The 23514-nt window shown below is 39.2% G+C and overlaps 1 protein-coding gene across 1 annotated transcript in view; it reads right to left on the minus strand.

Moving 5' to 3' along the window:
* SH3RF2 (SH3 domain containing ring finger 2) overlaps nucleotides 1-23514 on the minus strand; it is a 175143-nt gene that overhangs the window by 54920 nt on the left and 96709 nt on the right. The gene's annotated exons all lie outside the window — the stretch shown is intronic.

Here is a 23514-nt window from a genome sequence, read left to right on the forward strand (position 1 = left end):
TGTTCATTAACAAAAACCGAATTCAAGGTCCTGATCTTTCGCATAATCTCCTCTCCCAGTTTCACCATGGTTGGAAAAGAATCAATAAAGATAACTTAAAGTCAGATGTACAACTGAATTTTAAGAAGGTCCATGAAGGCTTTCTCTTCAATTCTTTTTGTAGGTCTTCCTTTTATTCTCATCTTACTCATCTTTCAGTATTAGGACCTTGACTACAAATTTTCTCCAAAGGCTAGCTACTGCCTCTTTCTCCCTCCTTACGTGGGTCACTCTAAATACTGCAGCCTTGGCTATGAATGACACCTTGCTGCTTGGCACTCATCTTCAATCAATCCTTTCTCTGACAGCCTTGAGGATAGGTTGGTCACTTGTCATCTGCTGGTATTGGGCTTACAGATATAGCTCTGACAAGTACACATTTCTTTCATATATGGGTGAGGTTTCACTGTGCAGGAGTGGCCCTTCCCTGGGCTGAAGTCCTGGGCTGGGTTGAGGTATAATTCTTTCTAAGGGAGGCCTCAGATCATTAAACAGATGAAAGGTATTAAGTCTAAAATCCCTAAAGCTACCAAGGTTAGTCTTTGGGAAAATTGGAGATATATTGGTTGGGGATTTATCTTGGGTATCCCCATCTCTTCTTTTGAAACCCCATTCTTATATAAACATGTTTTTAGAGTTATGAAAAACCCGAGAAATCAACTAATCTACTTCTCATAGACATGAAGTTACATGACTCACCTAGGTATATAAAGAACATATTCCTAAGAACTAAGTGACTTGCTCAAGGTCACATTGTTAAGTCTTAGGTAATTAAAATTTACAAAGAACCACAGAAAGCATTGATGAATATATATATATGCCAGTGTGTGCATGTGTGTATGTGTGTGAGTGTGAGTGTAAAGGGCATGTACAAAGAGGATTCAGGATTAAAGAATTTGAGCAGTTCCAAGATCTGCAAAGCCCTTTGGCATTTCCTGTGTATAGAATGGAAGAAAATGCTAGGGCATAGGTGAATAAAAAGTCATGAACAGGGACTACTAGCAGAAAGAGCCTCATGGAGAATAGTCCTCCAGGATTATGGTGGGGATGAAGAATGTAAGTTGGCAACAGCCAATGGAAGCAGCAAAGCTGGACAAATGTGAAGGTTCCCTGAGTTGAGCTGGTAGTTATAGGACTATGCTGAAAGATGGTGGTGGTGGGGGCAGCCTAGCTCTGGGATAAGGTCAGTGGTATTAGAGCAAGGGAAGAATAGATCCTACTGAGAAGAGAGAGGGCAGCTGAGACTAGACTGGCCCTAGGACAAGTATATGAGGTGGGGAGCTGAGTAGTTAGTTCCCTGAATTTTTCTAGTATTATATGATACAATTCTAGGATGGAGGTTTGGGGAAGAACAGAACATACTATAAAGAGAACTATTATGATTTTCTTGCTAACTGGACTAGAACAGTAGTACCTTCTTTGTTGCTAAGACAAATTTTAATATACATATACTTGATTAATTCCTTGGGGCCCACAGTTGCTTGTTGGGTGCTGGATCTTTGAGAAACACAAGATTCTGATGCTCTTTCCCAAGGAGACTTCTGGGTGGGTGAAAAATAATTATTGCAAAGTCTTTATGACTGAACTTGGACCATATGAAACTAGGGTTTATACAATTAGATGTATATTTATGCATGTGCACATCTGTATTCTTGTACACTAAGGTCTAAATTCCCTTTCTCATTTTATTCGTTTCCCTATGCCACTGAATATCTGCTCAGGCAACTATGAGTCTTCTAAAACTGAGGGTCATTTCACTGAAGCTATTCTTTCCAAGGTTACTGGTGATCTCTCGTAAATTTTATGGGTTTTTCTCAGCCTTCATCCTTTTTCATTTGCTACCATTGTCTATATCTTCCTCCTGAATATTCTTTCCTACTTGGATTTTATGATACTTCTCTTTCCTAGTTCTCTTTTAACCCACACGATTGATTTTTCTCAATCTTTTATGGTCTCCTAACTGAGCATCCCCCAAGGTTGTGTCTTGTGCCTTCTATCTTCTTTCTCAGATAGTGACTTTATCTCCCCTTATTGGAGTTATCATCTCTGTGCAAATGACTCCTAATTTGACATATTTCCAACTCTACCAAGTCCTCATCTTTCTCAGGAACTCTAGGCTCCATTTGGATTCCCACTGGTATTTCAAACTTATTATGCCCCAAAATGGAACTCATCTGTCTCCCCAAATCCACTTATTCTCCTAAATTCACTAATTCTGTCAAAGGAAACATTGTTATTTCAGTCACTCTAGTGTACAAATTGGAATCTTCCTCAATTCTTCATTCTTCATATTCAATCAGTTTCCAAGTCTTATTGATTTGACCCCCCCAAACATCTTATTCAAACTCACACCCTTCTCTTTTCTCATTCAGGCCTTTATCACTTCTCACTAATTCTATTGCTCTAGCCTTCCTGATTTGAGGCCCCAAAGCTCTATCCACTGGGCCACTGGCTGCCTCTAAAAACTAAAGCAAAAGTCTGATCATATCATTTCCCGTGTAAGAAACTTCAGTGGTTTCCTGTTGCCTATGGGATAAAATGCAAATCCTCTTGGCATCTTTAGTTCTTTTAAAACTGTTTTCATTCTCTCTTGCTAGGTTATATTATTTCCCTTCATACACTCTATTTTTCAACCAAACTTACCTACTTGTTGTACCCCATATATGAAAGTAGGAAGAAAAGGAATGAAGAAATAAAGCATTCATTAAGCATTTACTATTTGGAAAGCACTATGTTAAACACTGGAGATACAGATAGAAAGGTAAGACTGTCCCTACTTATGAGGAGTTCACAATTTAGTGGTGAAGACAATAGATATGGATAGAAGGAAAAGAGATCTGTAATAGCCTACTTCTTGTTTCCATGCCTTCATTAAAATTGTCTCCAACGTTTGAAATACTCTTTCTCCTAACTTTTACCTCTCAAATGTCCTGGTCTCTTTCAACATCAGCCCCAGGGTTACCTTCTTCCTTCCTAGATCACTTCCTTTCATACCCTCTTTTTTTCTAGGACCCAGAGACTTGGCTTTTTCCTGAAGGTAACTCATCCTTTGCCAACCAGCTCCAGTGTTGGGTACTCCTCTCATTTTTCTGTACTTGTCCAGGAAAAGAAGTTGGCATATTACTTCTTCCTCACTGTCATTTCTAACAATGCAGGTATGTGGTACAGTGCTGGACCTCAAGTTAGGAAATCCAGCTTCAGACACATATGTTCTAGTTATGTGACAATAGGCAAGTCCTTTGGTCTCTGTCTGCCACAGTTTCTTCATCTGGAAAATGAGAATATTAATAAGCATCTTCCTCTTAGGACTGTTTTGAGAATAAAATGAGATAATTATAAACTGTTTTTGCAAACCTTAATGCACTATATAACTACTAGCTTTTATTGTTATTTTTATTGTTCTAAATCTTTCTGCCACCATTCTTCAGGAACCTACTCTCCTTTGAAGGACATTTTACTTATCTTTATGAACCTGTCCAAGTCCTTGCTACTGTCATCTACTGACCTCCAGGTTCCTCTCCTTTTCTCTTTCATTAATTCATTACTTAGTTCTCACTCTCATACTTGAGGGCTTCACTATTCCTAAAATCTCTTATTGACTATCATACTTTGAACAGCATTTGCTTTAAACTTCCTCCACTCCTCAAATTCTAAATGCTACCCTTCACCTTTTCTCTTTTCCCTGACCCCCAGTAATAATCTTGCCTTCTATTTTACTGAGAAAATTGAGGCCATCCATCATGAACTCCTTCATCTCCCTTACTCCACACCTCAAAACCTGTCTATATCTTCACCTTTCCTCCCTTCCCTTGCTTTAGTCCCAGAGGATGAGGTGGTCCTTCTCTTTGACAAGATCAATCCCTCTACTTTTGCCCCTGATCCCATTCTTTACTGCCTCCTTTGGTAGCTGGCTTCATTAATCATTCCTGTCTGCTCCTATTTTTCTTTTCTATTTCCATCTCTTTTTCCAACAATTATAACCATCATAAGGTCTCTCCTCTCTTTAAAGATACTTCCTTGACCGTGCCATTCACCGATACCTCATTTTCTTTTCAAACTATTAGGAAGAATGGCCTACATGTACTTACTGTTTTCTATTTTCTCATTACCTTCTCACTTCTCAACCCCGCCCCCCTGCAACTTGGCTTTTCAACTCACACCTTTCCTGAAATTACTTTTTCAATGGCTGCCAATTACTAATTAATAAATCCAGTGGTCTACTCTTGGTCCCCATCCTTTTTGACCTTTCTGCGACTTAGACACAACTGATTAATTCCCATTTCCTGGATACTTTCCACTCCCTTGGATTCAATGACATTGCTTTCTCTTGCCCTTCTGAGGGTACTTCTTTGGGTCAATCATTCATCTTGGGAAAAGTTCTGGGCTTTAGTCAAAGAAACTGGAGTCAAAGCCTACCTCTGACTTTAAGTATGTCACCACCTTCTTGAACTTCAGTAAAATGACAGTAAAATGAACTAGATGACATCTCCCTCCCAGCTCTAGATCTATAATCCAATGAATATTTATACCTAAACTTGAGTATTTTCCCCGAGGATCCCCCATGAATGACCAAGGCTCTTTTCTCTGAAGAGTGGGTGGAGAAGTCAATGGAGTGTTGGATTTGTAGACTGTAAGAACTGTTTGAATTTTACTTCAGGCACTTATTAGCTTTATGATTTTCATTTGTAAAATGTGGGCTACTTGGAGGTTAGAGATAAATTCTAAGGTCCTTTCAAACTCTAACTAAATCTATGATCCTATGACCTTTCTCTCTTTGGGATCTTGTCTTGTTTTTGGCCCACCACATCACTCTCTAGCCATCTCCATGCCTTGCTTCCTATTTCCCAGCCTCCATCTCTGACTTGACGTTGGGTAATAATATCCTATTAGAGTTGTCAGAATTTTGTCTGTAGACCCCTGGGAGTCCCCAACTTTTAGGCAGTCTGTGTTGTTAAAACTCAATTATTTTCATAACAATACTAAGATGTTATTTACCTATTAAAATACTCTTCCCTCTCTCAACTACATACCCATGTGAGGCTATATTTTCTTTATATACTTAAACCAAAACAGTATATCACAAAAAGATTGAAATCAGAGGCCTATATGAGATTCCAGAATTCTATTAAAGCAATTATTAAAGATTTATGGAAATATATATAAAACAATGCGACTCTTTCCCCTAATTTTTTGTTTTGGAGAATATAGCTATTTTTAGAAAAATATATTATTTATGTTAATATGTAATGGATTTACTATTTTAAGTGAGTTAATAAATAATATCTTTTAATTTCTAATATAGTAAAAAAAAAAGTAACCCCTTACCTTCTGTCCTAGTATCAATTCTTTTTTTTTTTTTAGACCCTTAACTTCTGTGTATTGGCTCATAGGTGGAAGAGTGGTAAGGGTGGGCAATGGTGGGGTCAAGTCACTTGCCCAGGTTGGGAAGTGTCTGAGGCCAGATTTGAACCTAGGACCTCCCGTCCCTAGGCCTGACTCTCAATCCACTGAGCTACCCAGCTGCTACCCAGCTGCCCCCCCCCCCCCAGTATCAATTCTAAGGTAGAAGAGAGGCAAGGGTGGGCAATTGGAGTGACAAGGCAAGGAAGTATCTGAGGATAAGATTTGAAACCAGGTCCTCCTAACTCTAGGCCTGGTATTTTTTTTCCTGTGCCCTAGCTGTGCCCCCCTACATATACTTTTTTTTTAAACCCATACCTTCTGTTTTGGAGTCATACTTTTAATGCAATTTGTTTTTCTTGCTTTCTGGGTGTAGAAGGGGAATATAGGAGGGAGAGAATACAGAACTGAAAATTAAATACAACTGAATTAAAAAATAAAGGAAAAAGGAATCATATCTAAGATTCTAAAGTCCAGAAGAGACTGAGGTTTTGAATGCTTAATGATGGCAGGGGAAAAGTCTTTCATATCTTAATTTGGTGCAAAAAGAAAACCAAAGAGATAGATGAGGCTGTGTTTTCTGGAGAACAGGATGGTGATATCAGATCATGGAGAGAGGCAGAACTCAACTCCTTTTTTGCCTGTTTTCTCTTTCAAGGAGAATGATCTTCAGTTTGGGAAGTAGAGAATGAAAATGGTTACAGGTAGTTGTAAAGAGAGTACTTTAGCTGCTTTCAATGAATTCAATTCACCATACTTGGATGGTAAACCACATCTCAGGGCACAGAAGGAACTAGTAGATGATTGCTGAGCTCTTATTTTTGAAAAATAGTGGAAAATGGGAGAGGTGTCATTTGACTGGAGATGAACAAAAGCCTCAATTTCCAGGAAAAAGAGGGCAGATTCTTGAAACTGCCGTCTGGTAAGCTTGACTTTGATTCCTGGTCATTCTGCCTGCCTACCTTCCATAAAAGAATGGTTTATGAGCACTTAAAAAGGGAAGCAGTGATTGCTTCAAGAGAGCATGTGTTCATAAAGAGCGAGTCGTACCAGACTGCTCTAATTTCCTTTTCTGACAGGCTTACGACACTAGTCAATCAGGGGAACGCCGCAGACACAGAGCACCTCACATTCAGCTTTGTACCTTTCCAAAATGCCTCCTTATACATCAGAACTCCCCGAAAGCAGAAACAAGAGAAGAGGGAAACTATGAGGAGGCATAGTTCAGCTTGACAGAAGGAAAACTTTCTTAGCGTTTCAGGCTGATTCAAAAGCTAGTGGATTCCGCCTCATTGGAGTGCTTCAGACAGAAACTAGGTGAGTCCTCCTCTGGGGACCGACAAAGTCATGGGGATTCTTAAGAAGGTCTAGCGTTTATATGGGTCTTTAAGGTTTGGCAAAAGATTTTACAGGCATTATATCTTCTGATCCTCACAACAACCTTGGGAGGCAGGTGCTCTTATTAGCATCCCCATTTTATTGTTGTGGAAACTGAGGCTGAGAGAGTGTGAAGGGACCAGCTCAGATTTCACAACTTGTCATTGTTCATCCCTCATTTTGGAAGAGGACTGGTGACACACACAGTGATGTCTTATCTTGCTGGTGTATTGCTTGAGCTAGGCAGCCTATATGTGTCCTGAGTGAGATCGGAAGTCACGGGGTCCAGGGGCCTCCACTGTCTTGTTATCTACTATGCAAATGGAATTCCAATACCTGAACAGAAGGGTAACAGGAGCATCATCAGTTATCAACTCTCTCAGTAAGGAAACTATGGAAGGCATTTTGGAACAGAAAGACTAGCATGTTTTCTAATCAATGTTTGTAGGTGCTACTATCAGGCCTAAGGCATAGGAAAGGAAGAAGGGAAAAAAAATGTGATAGTCCTGTCTGTGTATTTGATCTGAGAACAACAAATTGGGGAAATCCAGGCACAGCTATGACCAGGCCTGGAGAATTACTCTCTCATACCCCGCAGAAGGAGAAAAAATTTCAGGAAATAAATTTTAGAGATGTTATTTTTCAGATAAAAATAGTGTACTATTATGCATTTGGTGAGAACTTTTCCATTGAAGTTGAATAATTTGGAGGTGGGGAAGGGGGTGGAAATAGCTTATCTCATCTATTCATAAATTTAAAATTAAAGGAACACCTTTTCCTTCTTTCCTTTAAACCAGTGGTTCCCAAACTTTTTTGGCCTACCGCCCCCTTTCCAGAAAAAATATTACTTAGCGCCCCCTGTCACATACTATCATCATCCCCTTACAGTTATTCACTGCCCCCAAATGCACCTGTGGGCATCACTGCCTCCCTGGATCGCTGCAGCACCTACCAGGGGGCGGTGGCGCCCACTTTGGGAATCACTGCTTTAAACCCTTACCTTCCATTTTAGAATCAATACTATGTATTGATTCTAAGTTCCAAGGCAGGAGAGTGGTAAGGGCTAAGTGAATTGTTGTGGGAAGCCAATAAGAGAATAGATAAAAATCTGTGACTCCTCTTTTGACCCCTTTTGTGATCCTTGTGATTTCTTGTTGAAAAGTATTGTGACCTTATTGAAAAGCTTTAAGTTCCTATCAAACCTGAATTTGAAGGGTTAACACTTTTAACACAGCAAGGAATGCTGCTGCCTGTTATATCCAAGGCCAAGATACTCCCCAACTTGGCTTTCTGATAAGAACCTAGTCAAAATTCAGCCTTGGCCTTGGTCTATTCTGAAGCCAATGTTTTGTGTTGTAACTTCTGCGCATCTGCAAAGTTTCAGGGGGGTTCTTTTGTGTGAAATGAGTCTTGAAACATATATAATAAACTCCATGCTCCTAGAGCCGGAGCTGGAAGCATGAGGTAAAAGACCCTTGTCTTGTCTTTATTTCCTTATCAACTAAACTGTCCTTATCAGATTATCAGAGATGAATAAAGAGATCTCCACAACTTGTCCAGGGTCTCACAGTTAGGAAGTGTCTGGGGCCACATTAGAACCCAAGACCTCCCATCTCTAGCTGCCCCCTTTCCTTTATTTTTAAATTCAATCTCCTGGTGGTCTGCTCTTTTTGAAGATCTTTGTTTTGTGGGAAAAAAAATTCATGTACAGTCAACCTTATGAAGCAATAAAGAAGGATTTTGATGACATCCCATTTTTCCTAGCAGCACCTTGCTCAAGAGGGGTGCTGCTTTTAGGATTGCCATAGTAACCCGCCCGACCTCAATACCTGATCTTTTCTTATGCTAAAGAGAACAGTTACAACATCATATCCTGCTTGCTAAATAAAATTAGATTCACTCATAGCCCTACCCTAACTCCATAGCAATCTGAACATAAAGGTATAGAAACTGAGCTTCTCCAAGTTTTCAGTGACCTGAGAGATCATTTAGTTTAAATCCTCTAAAGAAGAGTGTTGGTTCAAATTTGGCCTAAGACACCAGCTGTGTGACCCTGGGCAAGTCACTTAACCCCCACTGCCTAGCCCTCATTGCTCTTCTGTCTTGAAACCAATACACAGTATTGATTCTCAGATGGAAGTTCAGGGTTTAAATAAAAGTAGGGGTGTTTCTCTTTTCTGTGTGTAATGGACTCCTTTGAGGTCTGGTGCAGCCCACAGACCCCTTCTCAGAATGATATTTTTAAATAATTGAAGGAAATTATTAATTTCAGTTAGAGGTTAGTGAAAATAAAGCTTTCTTTTTCCCCCTCCAAGTTCACAGACCACCTGAAATTTATTCACAGATTTACTTGTGGAACTTAGGCTAAGAACTCCTACTTTAATTCAAGTCTCTTGAATAGATGACCATTCCCTTTGCTTGAACAGGTGGTAGAGTATCTAGAATGCTGGATTTGGAGTCTAGAAGATGTCAATTTGATTCCTTTTGTTATCTGTTGTGACCCTAAGAAAGTTACTGGATTTAGCTCAAGTTTCAGTTTCCTTATCTGTAAAATGGGGCAACAGTATCTTGCTTAAAGGATTATGAGGATCAAATGAGAAAATACATGTAAAAGGCTTTGAAAAAAAACCTTAAAGTCCTATATAAATGTTAACCCTTATTTTTTATTATTATTTTTTTATATTTTATTAAAATTTTTTTATTTTGAATATTTCCCCCGTTTTATATTTCATGTTCTTTCCCTCTCCCCCAAACCCCCCTAACTCCTCTTAGCTGATGCATAATTCCACTGGTTAACTCTTATTTTATAAGGCTGCCTATTGGGGCAGTTAGATGACTCTGTAGATAAAGAGCCAGACCTAGAGCCAGAAGGTCCCAGGTTAAAATCTGTCCTCAGATACTTCCTAGCTGTGTGACCCTAGGCAAGTCACTTAACCCCCATTGCCTGGCCCTTACCACTTTTCTGCCTTGGAACCAATACACAGTATTGATTCCAAGACGGAAGGTAAGGGTTTAAAAAAAATAAGGCTGCCTTTTCTAACGTGGGACCACTTTAACAGCTAGAAAGGTCATCTTTATATTCTTTACATTTGTCTGGCAAATGCCCGTGTGCCAGAGCAGAACTGAAGTTTAATTCTACTTTTGGGGTAACAGGGAGAAGGGTCAAGGCCAGGATCACTGATTATGCCTCGGCACTAGAAGAAATGAACAAACTTGGGGACAGATATGGATCCATCTTCTACTCACTTTGGGTTTCAGCAATGGGCAAAACACCCGGATTAATTGGAATGATGATGTAAGGCTGTACTTCTTATGAGAGAACTGTTGAATCAAGGTTAATTATCTACTTTCTCCTTAGAAGACCTCACTGAGTCTCTCCAGGTTTGTGGTTTCTCTGGAATGCTGTGCTCAAAGCACACAGGTTTCCGGCGTGGCTACAGTCAAATTAAGCTTAGTTACTCAGCAGGTTAAGTTCGTGTGGCTAAGGAAATTCTGCGTGGTGTCCAAATGGGCAGACTCATTGCTCTCCGACCTCAGGAGCCTGGATTAGGGGCTTCTACACACCTCATCCCTTTTGGACACTCACTGTCTCTGATGATTCTGCTTGATCTTTCCTATTATCCCCAGGAACAGAGTTGGCTCTGGTTGCAAAACTGTTCAGGCTGGGCAGGGGTAACAGCCATAAAGGAGAAGTTGTCTCCCACAACACAGCATTCTGGAGAGTAAATTGAAGAGTAGCCTTGAGGGAAGGACAGGGTTCAGATGGACCTTGAGGAACACAACTGAGACTAGCACACATCTTCTCTACCACGACCTCCACCTCCATGATTTCTCTGCAGTTGCTTTCAATTGTCCAGGAAAAACCTGTCTGGCTGTAACTGGGGCAGATGCTCTTTCCAAGGGAGCCTATGAAGTCTGATTAGATAACTGGTTAAATTGATGAATAATTCCCCTTCTTTCTGTCTCTCTCTTTTAAATCCCTCCTTCATTTTTCTAAGTGAAGGATTTTTCAGAGTAGGTTATTCCCTCCCCGCCTCTTTCCATTACTTCCTTTGGTTACAGTTATTTATAAATGAGAGGCAGCATCTTTTTGTGGATGGAGAGCTAGGATAGGGTCAAGAAGATGAGGATGCTAAATACTCAAACTTGTACTGGCTGGGTGACCCTGGGCCAGACTCTGCCCTCTGGCAGCTCTCTAAGATGGTGACTTGCTGAGTAGGTGCAGATTTGCCTTGCTTGAAGGAGTTTGCTTGCCTGAGAATTCCCTAAAGCCCCCATCTTGTAACAAAACACCTGGGTTACAAAACAATTTACAAATCATTTACACAGTGACTTCTACAAAGAGCTCTAATTTTGGAAAGTACTTTTCCAAAACTTCAGACCCAGGCTAGAAAGGGAGCATGGGAAAAACCAGGTTTTTCCATTTGGTTTAGGTTATCCCAAGGATTATTCCTCCAACCCTCAAGCTGTTAGAAACTCTGAACTAATATTTAATCGCTTTTCCCTAGAAATTGGGAGGAGAGAAAGGGGATTTTTTTTTTGGGGGGGGAGCAAGTTTACTGGATGGTTTTTGACCAAGGTGAATTCAGAATTCTTAGTCTTAATTTAATTTTAGCTATTGCTATCCTTGCTTTTTAAAACCCTCAAAGGTTTTCTCTAATGGCTTTATTTGATGTGCTGCCTGGTTACTTGTAGTGGTGATGTTTCTTATACTTATGGAATCACATATCTAGATGATTTTTCAGAGGATCATTTAATTCAATCTGGAGAATTCATCTTGTCCTCTTTAGTCCATTCATCAGACTATGAGCTCCTTGAGGGCAGGGGCTGTCTTTTTCTTTTTCTTTTTTCTTTTTGTAACCCCAGCACTTAACTTAGTGCCTAGCACATAACACAATGAGTATTTAATAAATGTTTATTGGTTGATTTATCCTCCATAGCAGTGCCCTGAAGCAAGGTCCCTTTCTAGGTCTCTATTTTAAAACATTTCTTTACTTCACTCCTTTGGTCAAAAACTGTTAGAGGCTTCCCAGTAGAAACTCTTGATTTTGTCACTCAAGGTCTATTCACAACCAATCTCTAATTTCTATGTCCCTTTTGTATTTAATATTCCAGCTCAGCTGGAGCACACTATTCTCCATTCTTGTCTGTAGGCCTTTGCTCAATTTATCCCTACTCCTTATAACCCTCACGCTCCATCTCTGTCTGTTGAGATCTTTCTCTTCCAGAATAGAGCTTTGCCCTTCTCTTCCTCCCTTTCCCTCTCCTTAATCTCTTTCTCTGTCCATTGAAGCCCTTCCCTTCTACCATGGACTTTGTATAATGGAATCCCCTTTTACTTTTGCTGAAGTTCTTTCCTTCTGAAATGCCCCCTTCCTGCCCCCTACCTTTGCTCTTTTTCTTGGTCTATTGAGGTCCTTCCTTTTTAGAAGGTCCTTCCCTATACCCTCACCCTCTATCTCTGTCAATTGAAGTCCTTCCCTTCCCTGTCCAACTCTGATTCTATTTCCTCTTATGAAGTTTTCTCTGAATTTGACTATTCTGAAATATTCATTCCTGCCCCCTACAGCCCTCTCATTTTTTCTCGGAGGCATGAAATGAGAACATATCTGTGAATGACCATTTATGACAGGTAGCCTCTGGGTGTAAATCAGAAGCCATGCTAGGTCTCTGCTAAAATTCTATCACTGTCTACACAAAAAAATTGAATTGGTCTTCTAGAAGTCTCTCCACTTCTAAACAGGCTCCAATAAACTATTTCTCTGGAGTACCTTGTTACTATGTATTATTGAGTTTGTAAAGCTAGACTAAAGTCAAATGAAGTATCAGAAAGAGAGACTTGGTTATAACCTAAGAGCACCAGTGGATTTGCATTCAAACTCTGGTTTTTCTTCTTTTTAAAAACCCTTACCTTCCACCTTAGAAACAATACTAAGTATTGGTTTCAAAGCAGAAAAGTGATAAGGGCTGGGCAATTGAGGATAAGTGACTTGCCTGTGGTCACCTGGCTAGTGTCTGAGGCCAAATTTGAATCCAGGACCTCCGGTCTCTAGATTTGGCTCTCTAACCACTGAGCCACCTAATTGCCCCTCAAACTCTGGTTCTCCCTCTTGAGTAAGGAAGGAAACAGTTTCTCTGACCTTCAGTTTCCTGAGCTATAAAGCAAAAGCATTCCAGTAAATGGCTTCTAAGGTCCCATCTGACTCTCTCTATAGGCTTCTATAAATTCTACATTCACTAAGCAAATATTCTGTCCTTAGCGGTGGGAATGCCAAGATGAAACACAATATCATCCCTACCCTCAAGGGTAGCTAAGTGGCCCAGTGGAAGCAGTGGGCTTGGAGTTAGGTAAACTCATCTTCCTAAATTTAAATCTAGCTTTAGACACTGGCTGTGTGACCCTGGGCAAGTCACTTAACCCTGTTTTTCTCAGTTCCTCATCTGTAAAATGAACTGGAAAAGGAAATGGCAAACCACTTCAGGATCTTTGCCCAGGAAACCCCAAATAGGATCGTGAAAAGTCAGGAGCTTATCTACTGGAGGGGAGGGGCATGCAGTGTGGCCCCAAATAAAGATGATACAAAATAGAATATGATATGGGAACAGGAGAGATTGACAGAGTGATAGAGAACAACTTGAAGAAAGAGAGAGAACACTTCTGGTTGGGGAGTCCAGGGAAGCAGTGGTACCTGATTGATTGGTAGAGATAAGGAGGGAATATAATCTACACTATGAACCCTGGCCTACAAGAATGTAATGGGATACCATGAGTTCAGAGACAACCATAGACCATGCTGCTATGGGACACACTTTCAGTGATTTAAAAAAACATCATTAAGGCAGAAAAATTATAAGAAAAAAATTCAGATCACCTTTCTGAGGCTTTATAGGGAGCTGAATATAGAATAAAAAATGAATAAAAACAAAAATGACAATCATTATTTAATGGTAACATTGCAATCTCTTTTCAAAGTATGAGATAAACTTTAGATGATTAATCCACAAATATTATCCTACCTGGCAGAAAACCGATCAACAGGGAAGCTAAGTACCTTCCTTGCCCAAAGGCACATAGCAAATCATGGGGGAATTTTGATTCTATCTTAAGGGCCTGGCTGGGCTAATATCAGCTTATGTCTTTTCTTAAAAGGTTAGTTGATACCTTAAGGCAGTGCTGCTCAGTGGGTGAAGTCACTAGATAAAATATTTAGGGGTTGCAAGTCTGATTCCAAATAGAGCCTTTAGCTTTTTGGATGACTGTGAATAAGTTACTTAACCTCTATATTTGTGGCAGTTTCCTCATGGAAAATGAGATAACAACCTTGCATAGATACAGTAAAAAATCACGCAACTAAGAATCTAGATGTAGGGATGGTGAGAAATAGAATGAGCATCTATTCTATTTTTAAAGCCTCACAATGAAAAAAAATGATTTTAAAGTGAAAAAGATTGCATGGGTTTTTCCTTCTTGTCATGCATCTATCAAGAAAAAGAATTTCTTGTTTCTTACTAAATTCCTCATTCTACAGTTAGTACTCAGTTTTTCTTGTTCTGCTTGATCGAGTTATTGGACAACAAAAGTTAAAGGAGAATTATTGTTACTGGCAAGATTTCTCTTCTCGAAGTTAAAAAATCCCAATTCCTTTCATTTTCTTCTGGGCTGAAGCACAATACAGGATGGAGAATCTACAACCAAATTACGCCACAGGACTGAGTTCTACGAGGCCCAGAAGATTTAGGGATAGGCTGGAGGGAAGAGATAAGCAGAATATAAGGAGGGAAGAGGATAACAACTCATTTTCCTGACACAAGAACACAATGATGGAAAACCAGCCAGTAACATCAGGAAGTCAGAAGTATGGATCTGGAGGGCTACCTTGCCGCTAAGGGAACACCTAGAAGTTATCAGCCCTGAACAGACCCCAGCATGGAATAACTAATTCATATATTTCATCAGCGGGTCTGAGGCTGGGAAAGGCCTTGATAAAATTGTCAAGTAGGCAAAGGTGGTCTTGAATACTTTTTTGACTGGCCCAGCGAGTACCTCTTGCCTCTTCTAGGAGTACTAAATGTTCCCACCACTCCTATGCCCCCGCCTAGCCTTTGTTCTATTCTTACTTCCAGCTTGTTGTCAACTCAGAAATAAAATGTTAAGTCAAGTGTTTAAGATTATCTAAGGTCATACAGTCACTGACTTTCCAAGAGGAATTGAACCCAGATCTTCTGATGCCAAGTCTGATATCAAGTTACCTTACTGAGCTCATCTTCCAGGGAACAGAGATTCTTTAAAAAGAGACCAGAAACTGGAAAACACTTCCCTGACTAAAGGTCTGAAATTAAATTGGTGGAACGACGGAGAGTGAAGCTGACAACTGGAAGCAGGGGTTGGGGGAGCTCTTTCTAGTAATGGGAATGATCATAGCTGATATATGAGCTCTTTAAGATTCCTAAAGCACTTTATATACATTATCTGATTTGATCCTCACCGAGTTATTATCAGTTCTAAACAACTAATGCAGGCATTCCATAAGTATGTGTTAGACAGGCTGGGACCTGGCAAAACTGTTAGGTCGGCAAAATTCTTTGCTTGAAGTCCTCCAGGGAAAAACATTCCACATTCTTTTCCCTTGGGTTATCCAACAGATTAGACTCCTCCTAAAATTTAGTAGATAAATCTTAGTGAGCTGCCTGAGGACTTTCCCAGGATCACACAGCTAACACGTAGTAGGGGCAGGGTTTGAATCCCTCCGGACCAACACTGCTGCCTCCCCTCTTCAAACCGTGTGACCTTGGGCGAGCCATTTAAGGCAGATTATACAGAATGTTGGGAATAAGTTTTTATGCCTACAACTAAATCAATATTTCAGTCACAGGGCAGATAATGTAATTCTTCATAGCTTATCCTCAGCAATGGTTACTAAAAATTACTTTTAATTCGTTTCCTATGTAATTGACTTTCAGCATCTAGGGAATTCTTTCTAAACAAGAAGTAAGGCAGGATTAATTTTAATGATTCTCCTGAAGCCCAATTTAATTAGCTCCTACCTATCTATTTAAAATCCTACCCCATGAATACTTCACATTGACCCAAGTTTTGATCCTGACACCTTAGGTTGAATCCTGAATTATTTTCTAGCACCTCTGTTTCTACATAGCTCTATAAAACTATTCATGTCATTTATATACTGTTTTACATAACTTATTTCATTTTAAGCCTCACAACAACCACCATGTGCTCAGGGTGCTAGGATTCTCATTTTACAGGTGAGGAAACTGAGACTTGGAAATATTAAGTAATTATTCCTGGTACCAGAGCTAGTAAGTTGTAGAAGCAGGACCTGAAATCATGAATCCCAACTATATTGGGGCACCCAAGGTAATGTCCTAACTAGCCAGAGATGTCTTAGGGTAAGGAATTAATGAGTCATCTCACTGACAGAAGAACTCAGTGATGGAGTGAAATCATTATTTTGGATGCTCCAATTCTATATGAAGAAAGGCAAATCAAATCTATGATCATTTAAGGGCTGCCTTGCCCCTAGGTAGAGAACTATCTAAAGGGTGTGATTTCCAGAGCATCAAGAAAATCTCTTCTTTCCCTATCTTCACCCCATGTAAGCTCCTACTTCCTCACTGATGCTCAAAATACCTTGAACAGGAGAAGGGCTTTGATTTCACAATGAGAGATCAGTTTTGAAAAGTAAACACTCCTGTTGACAGGTAACCTAGTGTCAAATAAACATTGAAGCACAAATAATTTATACTGGATACTTAGCTAAAACCAGATGTAGATCAAATAAGGACAGAGCAGGGGGCACTGGGAGATAGGAAAAGGAGAGTAGGGGACCTCATAGAGGGGGGAGGCAAAAGGGGGAACCTTTATGGACTTCGCAGTTTTCCTTGCTCTTGGCTCTGAGAATCCTAGGATTGCTCTAGAACATATACCATAGGGTTACCAGGTTTCAAAGAGGACCTGGATTCAGTTCCTATCTCTTTGTTGCCTCATAAATTGTTTCTATTAAAAGTAGAAGGAGTCAAAAAAAGTTCTCATACTTTATATACCTTGGAAATTCCCAAGATGACTTTTGCAGGCCTCATTTTTCAAATATGTAATGAGTCAAATGTATAAGAATATAAGTTTTTCCCCAGTTGCTAAATGTTCAAAGTACATGAACATTCAGTTTTCAGATGAAAAATTCAAAGCTATCTATAGTTATTTGAAAAAATGCTCTAAATCACTATTAATTAGAGAAATGCAATTTAAAACAACTCTGAGGTACCACTTCATATCTATTAGATTAGCAATTATAACAGAAAAGGAAAATGACAAAAGTTGGAGATGAGAAAACTGAGACTCTAATGTACTCTTGGGGGAGCTGTGGACTGATTCAACCATTATGGAGAACAATTTGATCTACCTCCAAAGAGCTTTGAAACCATATATACCCTTTGACCTAGTAATACCATTACTAGGTTTGTATTCCAAAGAGGTAAAAAACAAAAAGAAAAAGGATCTATATGTACAAAAATATTGCAGCTCTTTTAATGGTGGCAAAGAAATGGAAATTGAGGGGATGTCCATCAGTTGGGGGAATGGCTGAGTAAGCTGTGAATATGATTGTAGTGGAATACTATTGTGCTATAAGAAATGATGAGTAGTATGATTTCAGAAAAACCTGGAAAGAATCACATGAACTGATGCAGAGTGAAATGAGAAGAACCAGGAGAACAATGTTCACAGTAACAATAATATTGCTCAATGAACAATTGTGAATGACAGCTATTATTAGCAATACAATGATCCAAGACAATCCTAAAGGGACTCATGATAGAAAATGCCATCTGTTTACAGAAAAAGAACCGATAGAGTCTGAATCCAGACCAAAGCATACCATATTTCACCTTCTTCATTTTTTTGGTATGAATTTTCCATAAAAGGTCTAATATGAAAAAAATGTTTTACATGATTACACATGTAAAATCTATATTGGATTGCTTACCATTTCAGTGAGAGAGTAGGAGGAAGGAAGAGAATTCAGGACTTAAACATTTTTTTAATGTTAAAAATTGTTTTTACAAGTAATTGGAAAAATATAATTAAAAAATTTAAATGCCTTTTGTTTTTTTCCCCAACTAATGGTGCTGTCAAATTCTCTTTTTTGGGATGCCTACAAAACCTTAAAATATCTCTGGGATCCCTATTCCCCCAGGGAAAGATATTTTGTGGAGGATTAAGGGGAAATGAAAAAGGAAAGACCAAAAATACATATGTGCCTGTGTCTAAGAGCCATTGACCCAACTTGCTATACTAGAAACCAAATGGAGGCTCAGAAGAATAGCTGGAAGGAGCCATTCTGGGCTTTGGCATTCTGTGGTTGCTCTGTGGTGTGAGTATATGTAGCGGGGAGATTAGTTAATGGGGAAAGGCAAAAAGAAAGAGAAGATGCCACTGTCTAGTAGCAGCTACCCATAGCACATGAACATTCTGTTATCTTAAATTGTACCACACACAAATTCCTTCTGAATCTTGGAAACAAGTTACTTAACTTCAGAAAGCCTCTATTTCTTTATCTATGATATAGGGTGATGGTAGTAGGGCACAGAGGCAACAATGGGTGGTGGACAGAGTAGTGGGCTTACAGTCAAGAAAATCTGGGTTCAAATCCAAGATGGAAACCTTTCCTAGCTGAATGAGCCTGGGGAAGCCACTTAAGCCACTATGGTGCAGGCACCCAGATGGGACTTAAACCTTTGAGGAATTTGAATCTGCATTGGTAGAGTCTCCTAACTAAGAGTTTTCCATGCTAACAAAATCATCAATCCTCCACAAATTCAGTACTTGCAGAAAATTAACACTTCTCCCACCTACTTCACAGGGTGGCTATGAGGACCAAATGAGGGGATGATAGAAATACTTTCTTTGTAAACCTCAAAGTGCTTTATAAATGTCAGCTTCCATTACTGCAGCATTATAGATTTCAAGCTAGAAGATACCTTAGAGATCAAATAGTCCAACCCCTTATTCATACAGATAAGGAAATCGAGGTCCAGAGAGGTCATCAAACTCCTTAACTTTGTTTGACTTTATAGTTCTTGATTGTTTCACCAATATTCAGGCAAGCCTGTAATAACACTTATAATTTACTATTGACAGGGTGGAAATCATAGCTCCAATATTGTGGGGGTTGGTGTCTCTAATTATGTCCTTTTATTTTGTGAAATATCAGATATGCCCTGAATCAAAACCAGGATTTCTTATTCTGGTGCAGCCTTTCTGTAGATTAAGCAAATGGTGTAAAAAGAAGAATTGAGAGGTATAGAGAAAAAGCAAGGCAAAACAACTTTGTTCATCAGGATTTTGGAGAGTTTGTGTGAGTGAGTGATATCCTCCCTATGAAAGTGGGTTCTTAATTATTTATTCATTTCACACCTCTCTACTGCATGATCTATAAAGGAAGAGTTACACATTGCATTGTTACTCACTGCTTTAATTATGAGTCATAAAGCCTCCACTCATGACTCGGGAGGAAAAACCTCTCTCTTTCTCTCTTTCTCTCTCTACTCTCTCTCTTTTCTCTCTTCTCTTTCTTTCGTCTCTCTCCCATCCCGAAGTTATGTATTAAGGGATCTCCAAGATGTGTAGGGACGGGGAGACTGGAGACTGTGTATGCATGAAAGGAAGTATTATGTTCATTTATGGGAGGAAAGTAGTGTATTTGTGCTTTTAGGAAGAATTTATCTAAGCTTGCATAAACAGATGCAGAGTGAAGAACAGAAATAGAACAAAGAGAACAATGACGATAATAATGTAAAGGGAAAAACACAGAATCCCTGAGTTATCAGGGATCTCAGATGTTATCTGGTTCAACCAATGCCTGAAAGAATTTCTTTACAACATAGTCGACCCATGTTCCTCTGACCTTTGCTTTCAGACCTCCAGTGATGGGGAACTCAGTATTTTGAGGGTAGCTCTCACTGGGAAAAAGTTTGTCCTTATATCAAGTCTAAATTTGTGTGTTTGTAACCTTCACCTTTTGTTTTTAGTTCTACTCTGTGGGGTTAAGTGGTAAAAAATTAATCTTGCCTTCACATGACTGTTTTTAAGTACCTGGAGACAGCTATTCTGAAACCCTCAAGTCTTCTAGTCTTCAGATAAAACATCCCCAGTGTTTTCACTGGAGCCATATACATCTTGGACTTGAGAATCTTTACCATTCTGGTTGTATTCTTTGTATATTCTCTAGTTTATCAATACCTTCAAATCATGTGACACCAAGAACCAAAAACAACATACCCAATGTAGTCTGATCAAATCAGCTAATAGAAGAATCATCATTTATTCTTGGAAACTATGCCCTTTTTAATATAACCTAAGATTGTATTTCTGGGTGTCATATTAGACTGTTGATTCAGAATGCATGTTCAAATTATTAAAACCCCCCAAACCTCATTCAAACACTTTCCCCTATAATCATGCAGCTAAATAGCACAGTGGATAGAGCACTAGGCCTGGAGTTAAGAAAACATGAACTCAAATCCAGGCTCAGACCTTTTCTATTAGCTGCATGACCTTGGGCAAGTCACTTAACTTCTGATTACCTCAGTTTTTTCATCTGCAAAATGTTTATTATAATAGTGTCTACCTTTTGGGGTTAATGTAGGAAAAAACTGATATAATATTTCTAAAGTACTTTAGCACAGCATCTGGCACACAGTAGGCACTTTATAAATGTTAACTATCGGCGGCAGCTGTGTAGCTCAGTGGATTGAGAGCCATGCCTAGAGACCGGAGGTCCTGCATTCAAATCTGGCCTCAGACACTTCCTGGCTGTGTGACCCTGGGCAAGTCTCTTGACCCCCATTGCCTAGCCCTTACTGCTCTTCTGCCTTGGAGCCAATATTGGCTCCAAGACAGAAGGTAAGGGCTTTCAATCAAAACAAAAAACCAAACAAATAAATAAACAAACAAATAAATAATAATAAATGCTAGCTATTATTAAGATGATGATGATGCCTCTTTCATCTTGTACTTACATCACTGATTTCTTGAACCCAAATGAATTTGTCTCTATAAATTTCATCTTAATAGGTTCAGTACAATGTTCTAGCCTGCTAAGATCTTTTTTGAATCCTGACTCTGCTATTTAATGTAGTAACCATTCTTTCTGTTATCTGTCATTTTCAAATTTGATAAGGATCCTGTTATCTCAGTCACTGAAAAATTATTTAAGAGCACAGAGCAGTTCCACAGAAGACCTCCTGTTCACTTATATCCATGATCTAGAGAGGGTACTATTTATTATGTTTCTTAAGTGGCTCTCCAAAATAAATAAAAATGAATGTGAGATACTCTTTTAAGTTTAATTTGCATCATTATAATTTTCTCTAACACTTTCTCAGTCTAGGTAGTCAAGAAATAATAAATCAAGCTCTGATTTGTAGCTTTGCTGATATCTGATATTTAAATGCTCACATGGACAATTTAACAATCAGCTTTCATTAACTACTTTGAATTGGCTCTATCACATCCCTACATTTCTATTAGTGACTATTCTTATCAGTTCTGAATTTATCCTGTTTGTACTACCATGTGGCTCACATCTCTCCATCTTTTCTGTAAGAATAGTATGAGTTACTTTATTAAATATTTTAACTAAAATCTAGATAAACTATAATATACATGATTTCCCTGGTCTAATAGGTAATTCTAAAAGACATTAGTTAATCTTGATTACAGAGGGCTGATCTACAGGTATGTAATAGGGCATATGACATCATGCAAGATTAATATGTCAATTTCTTTTGCTTAATTGTGATTCTTATAAAAGATGGGTTATTTTTGTGTGAGGGTTGGTACTGGGAAATGAAGCAAAGTCTTAAAAAACCATCAATTAAACATTAAAAAAAAGAATGTGACTTTGTAGGGGCAGAATATTTGATGTGAATGGAGAATATATGTTTGAGTCTGTGTTAAGTCTTTATTGTAGGGGTAATGTTTGTGTGTGTGTGTATGTCTGAGTACTATAGGGGGTGAATGTTACACTCAGAGAGGATTAAAAATGGCAAAAGTTGTCATCCTTTGGTGACTCATATTGAATTTTTAGTTCATTAACTCCCTCTCCCCACCAGACCTTTTTCAGACCTACTATTATGAAATTATGCAGCTAAGTAGTGCATTGGGTCTGGGGTCAGGAAAATCTGAATTCAAATCCAGCCTCAGACATTTCCTGGGCAAGTCATTTAACTTCTGATTGTCTCAGTTTCTTCAACTATAAAATGAGAATAATGACAACAACATCTCTCTCCCCAGGGTTTTTGAAAGATCAAATAAGAATATTGGTAAAGGCACTTAGCAGAATGCTTGGGACCGAGCAGGCACACAATAAATGCTTATTCCTTTCCATTCTCCATCTTTCCTCCTAGACCTGGACTATAACACAAGAAATGTACCATTTCTAATAACATCTAACTCTCAGGGAAGTCCTTGACTTTCTCCTCCTCCTTGTCTTGTTAAAAAGGGATTAGAGCTCAGTTAAACTGTTTAATCTCAAGGCAGAGATTCATGTTTAAAAAACGAGATTTATAGCTCTTTTAAAAAAATCACTACAAGCCAACTTTTGGCTTTTCAGGTTGCTACCTGCATGGCTAAAAAGAGTGTTTGCAGTAGAATTCCCAGCATGCAATTCTCTTCTTAATTACTTAGTCTCATCAATCTAGTCTTTCATCTTCTAAAACTGCCTTTCAACCTAAATAAGTACCTGCTACAAGAAAGATTTCAGCTTCTGGGCTTCCTTACTGTCCCTCTGGTTTATAGCCTTTTAGCCAGCCATGTATTAAATCGAGTTGTAATCACTCAGACCTTTTCATAGTAAGTCTTTAAGTAGAGATTGTGCTCCTGGCTCTGCCCACATTATACTTACTGCCTACTTGCTCATCTCTCTTATTCTATGTGCTCTCTTCTGGGGCTTAGGCTAACCAGCTCTTGTACTGTTCTCCACGTTAAACTCCTGCTAGTCCATATTCGTGGTATTGCTTCCCACCAATCTTATCATCTTCTAGACCAGGGCTTCTTATACTTCTAGAGATTATGGACCTCTTCTTAAGAGTTCAAAAAAATTAATAACTGAAGAAAATTGCTAGTGAAAAAATAATGGAAATCATGTTACAAAATTTTTCCATCCAAGTTCAGGGACCCCCTGAAATCTATGTGCACAACCCTTGGGGATGGAACTAGGTTGGCTGGCAGAATGAAGAGGACACCTAGAATAAGGAGGGATGGTTCTGCTAGCCCTCCCTACTACCTACTAGTCATTCAGATCTTGGGGTTTAGTTTCCTCCTTTGTAAAATGGTAGTTATGACATTGTCCTGATTAGCTTAGAGGAATCTAGAGAACTAAATGAGTCACACGCACACACACATCTCTCATCCTCCCTCCCTCTCCCTCCCTTTTTCTCTCCTTCTTCTTCTTCTCTCTCTCTCCCTCCTTCTCTCTCTCTCTTTTTCTCTCCCACCACCTCTCTCTGTCTCTGTCTCTCTCCCCCTCCCTCTTTCTCTCATTCTCTCTTTCTCCCTCTTCCTCTTTCTGTCTCTCTCTCTCCCTCCACCTCCCTCCCTTCCTTCCTCTCTCCCTCCTTCTCCATCTTTTCCTCCCCCTTCCACCCTCCTTCTTCCTCTCTCTCTCTCTCTCTCTCTCTCTC

The sequence above is a fragment of the Gracilinanus agilis genome, chromosome 2 (assembly GCF_016433145.1).
Source record: "Gracilinanus agilis isolate LMUSP501 chromosome 2, AgileGrace, whole genome shotgun sequence".
NCBI classification, from domain to species: domain Eukaryota; kingdom Metazoa; phylum Chordata; class Mammalia; order Didelphimorphia; family Didelphidae; genus Gracilinanus; species Gracilinanus agilis.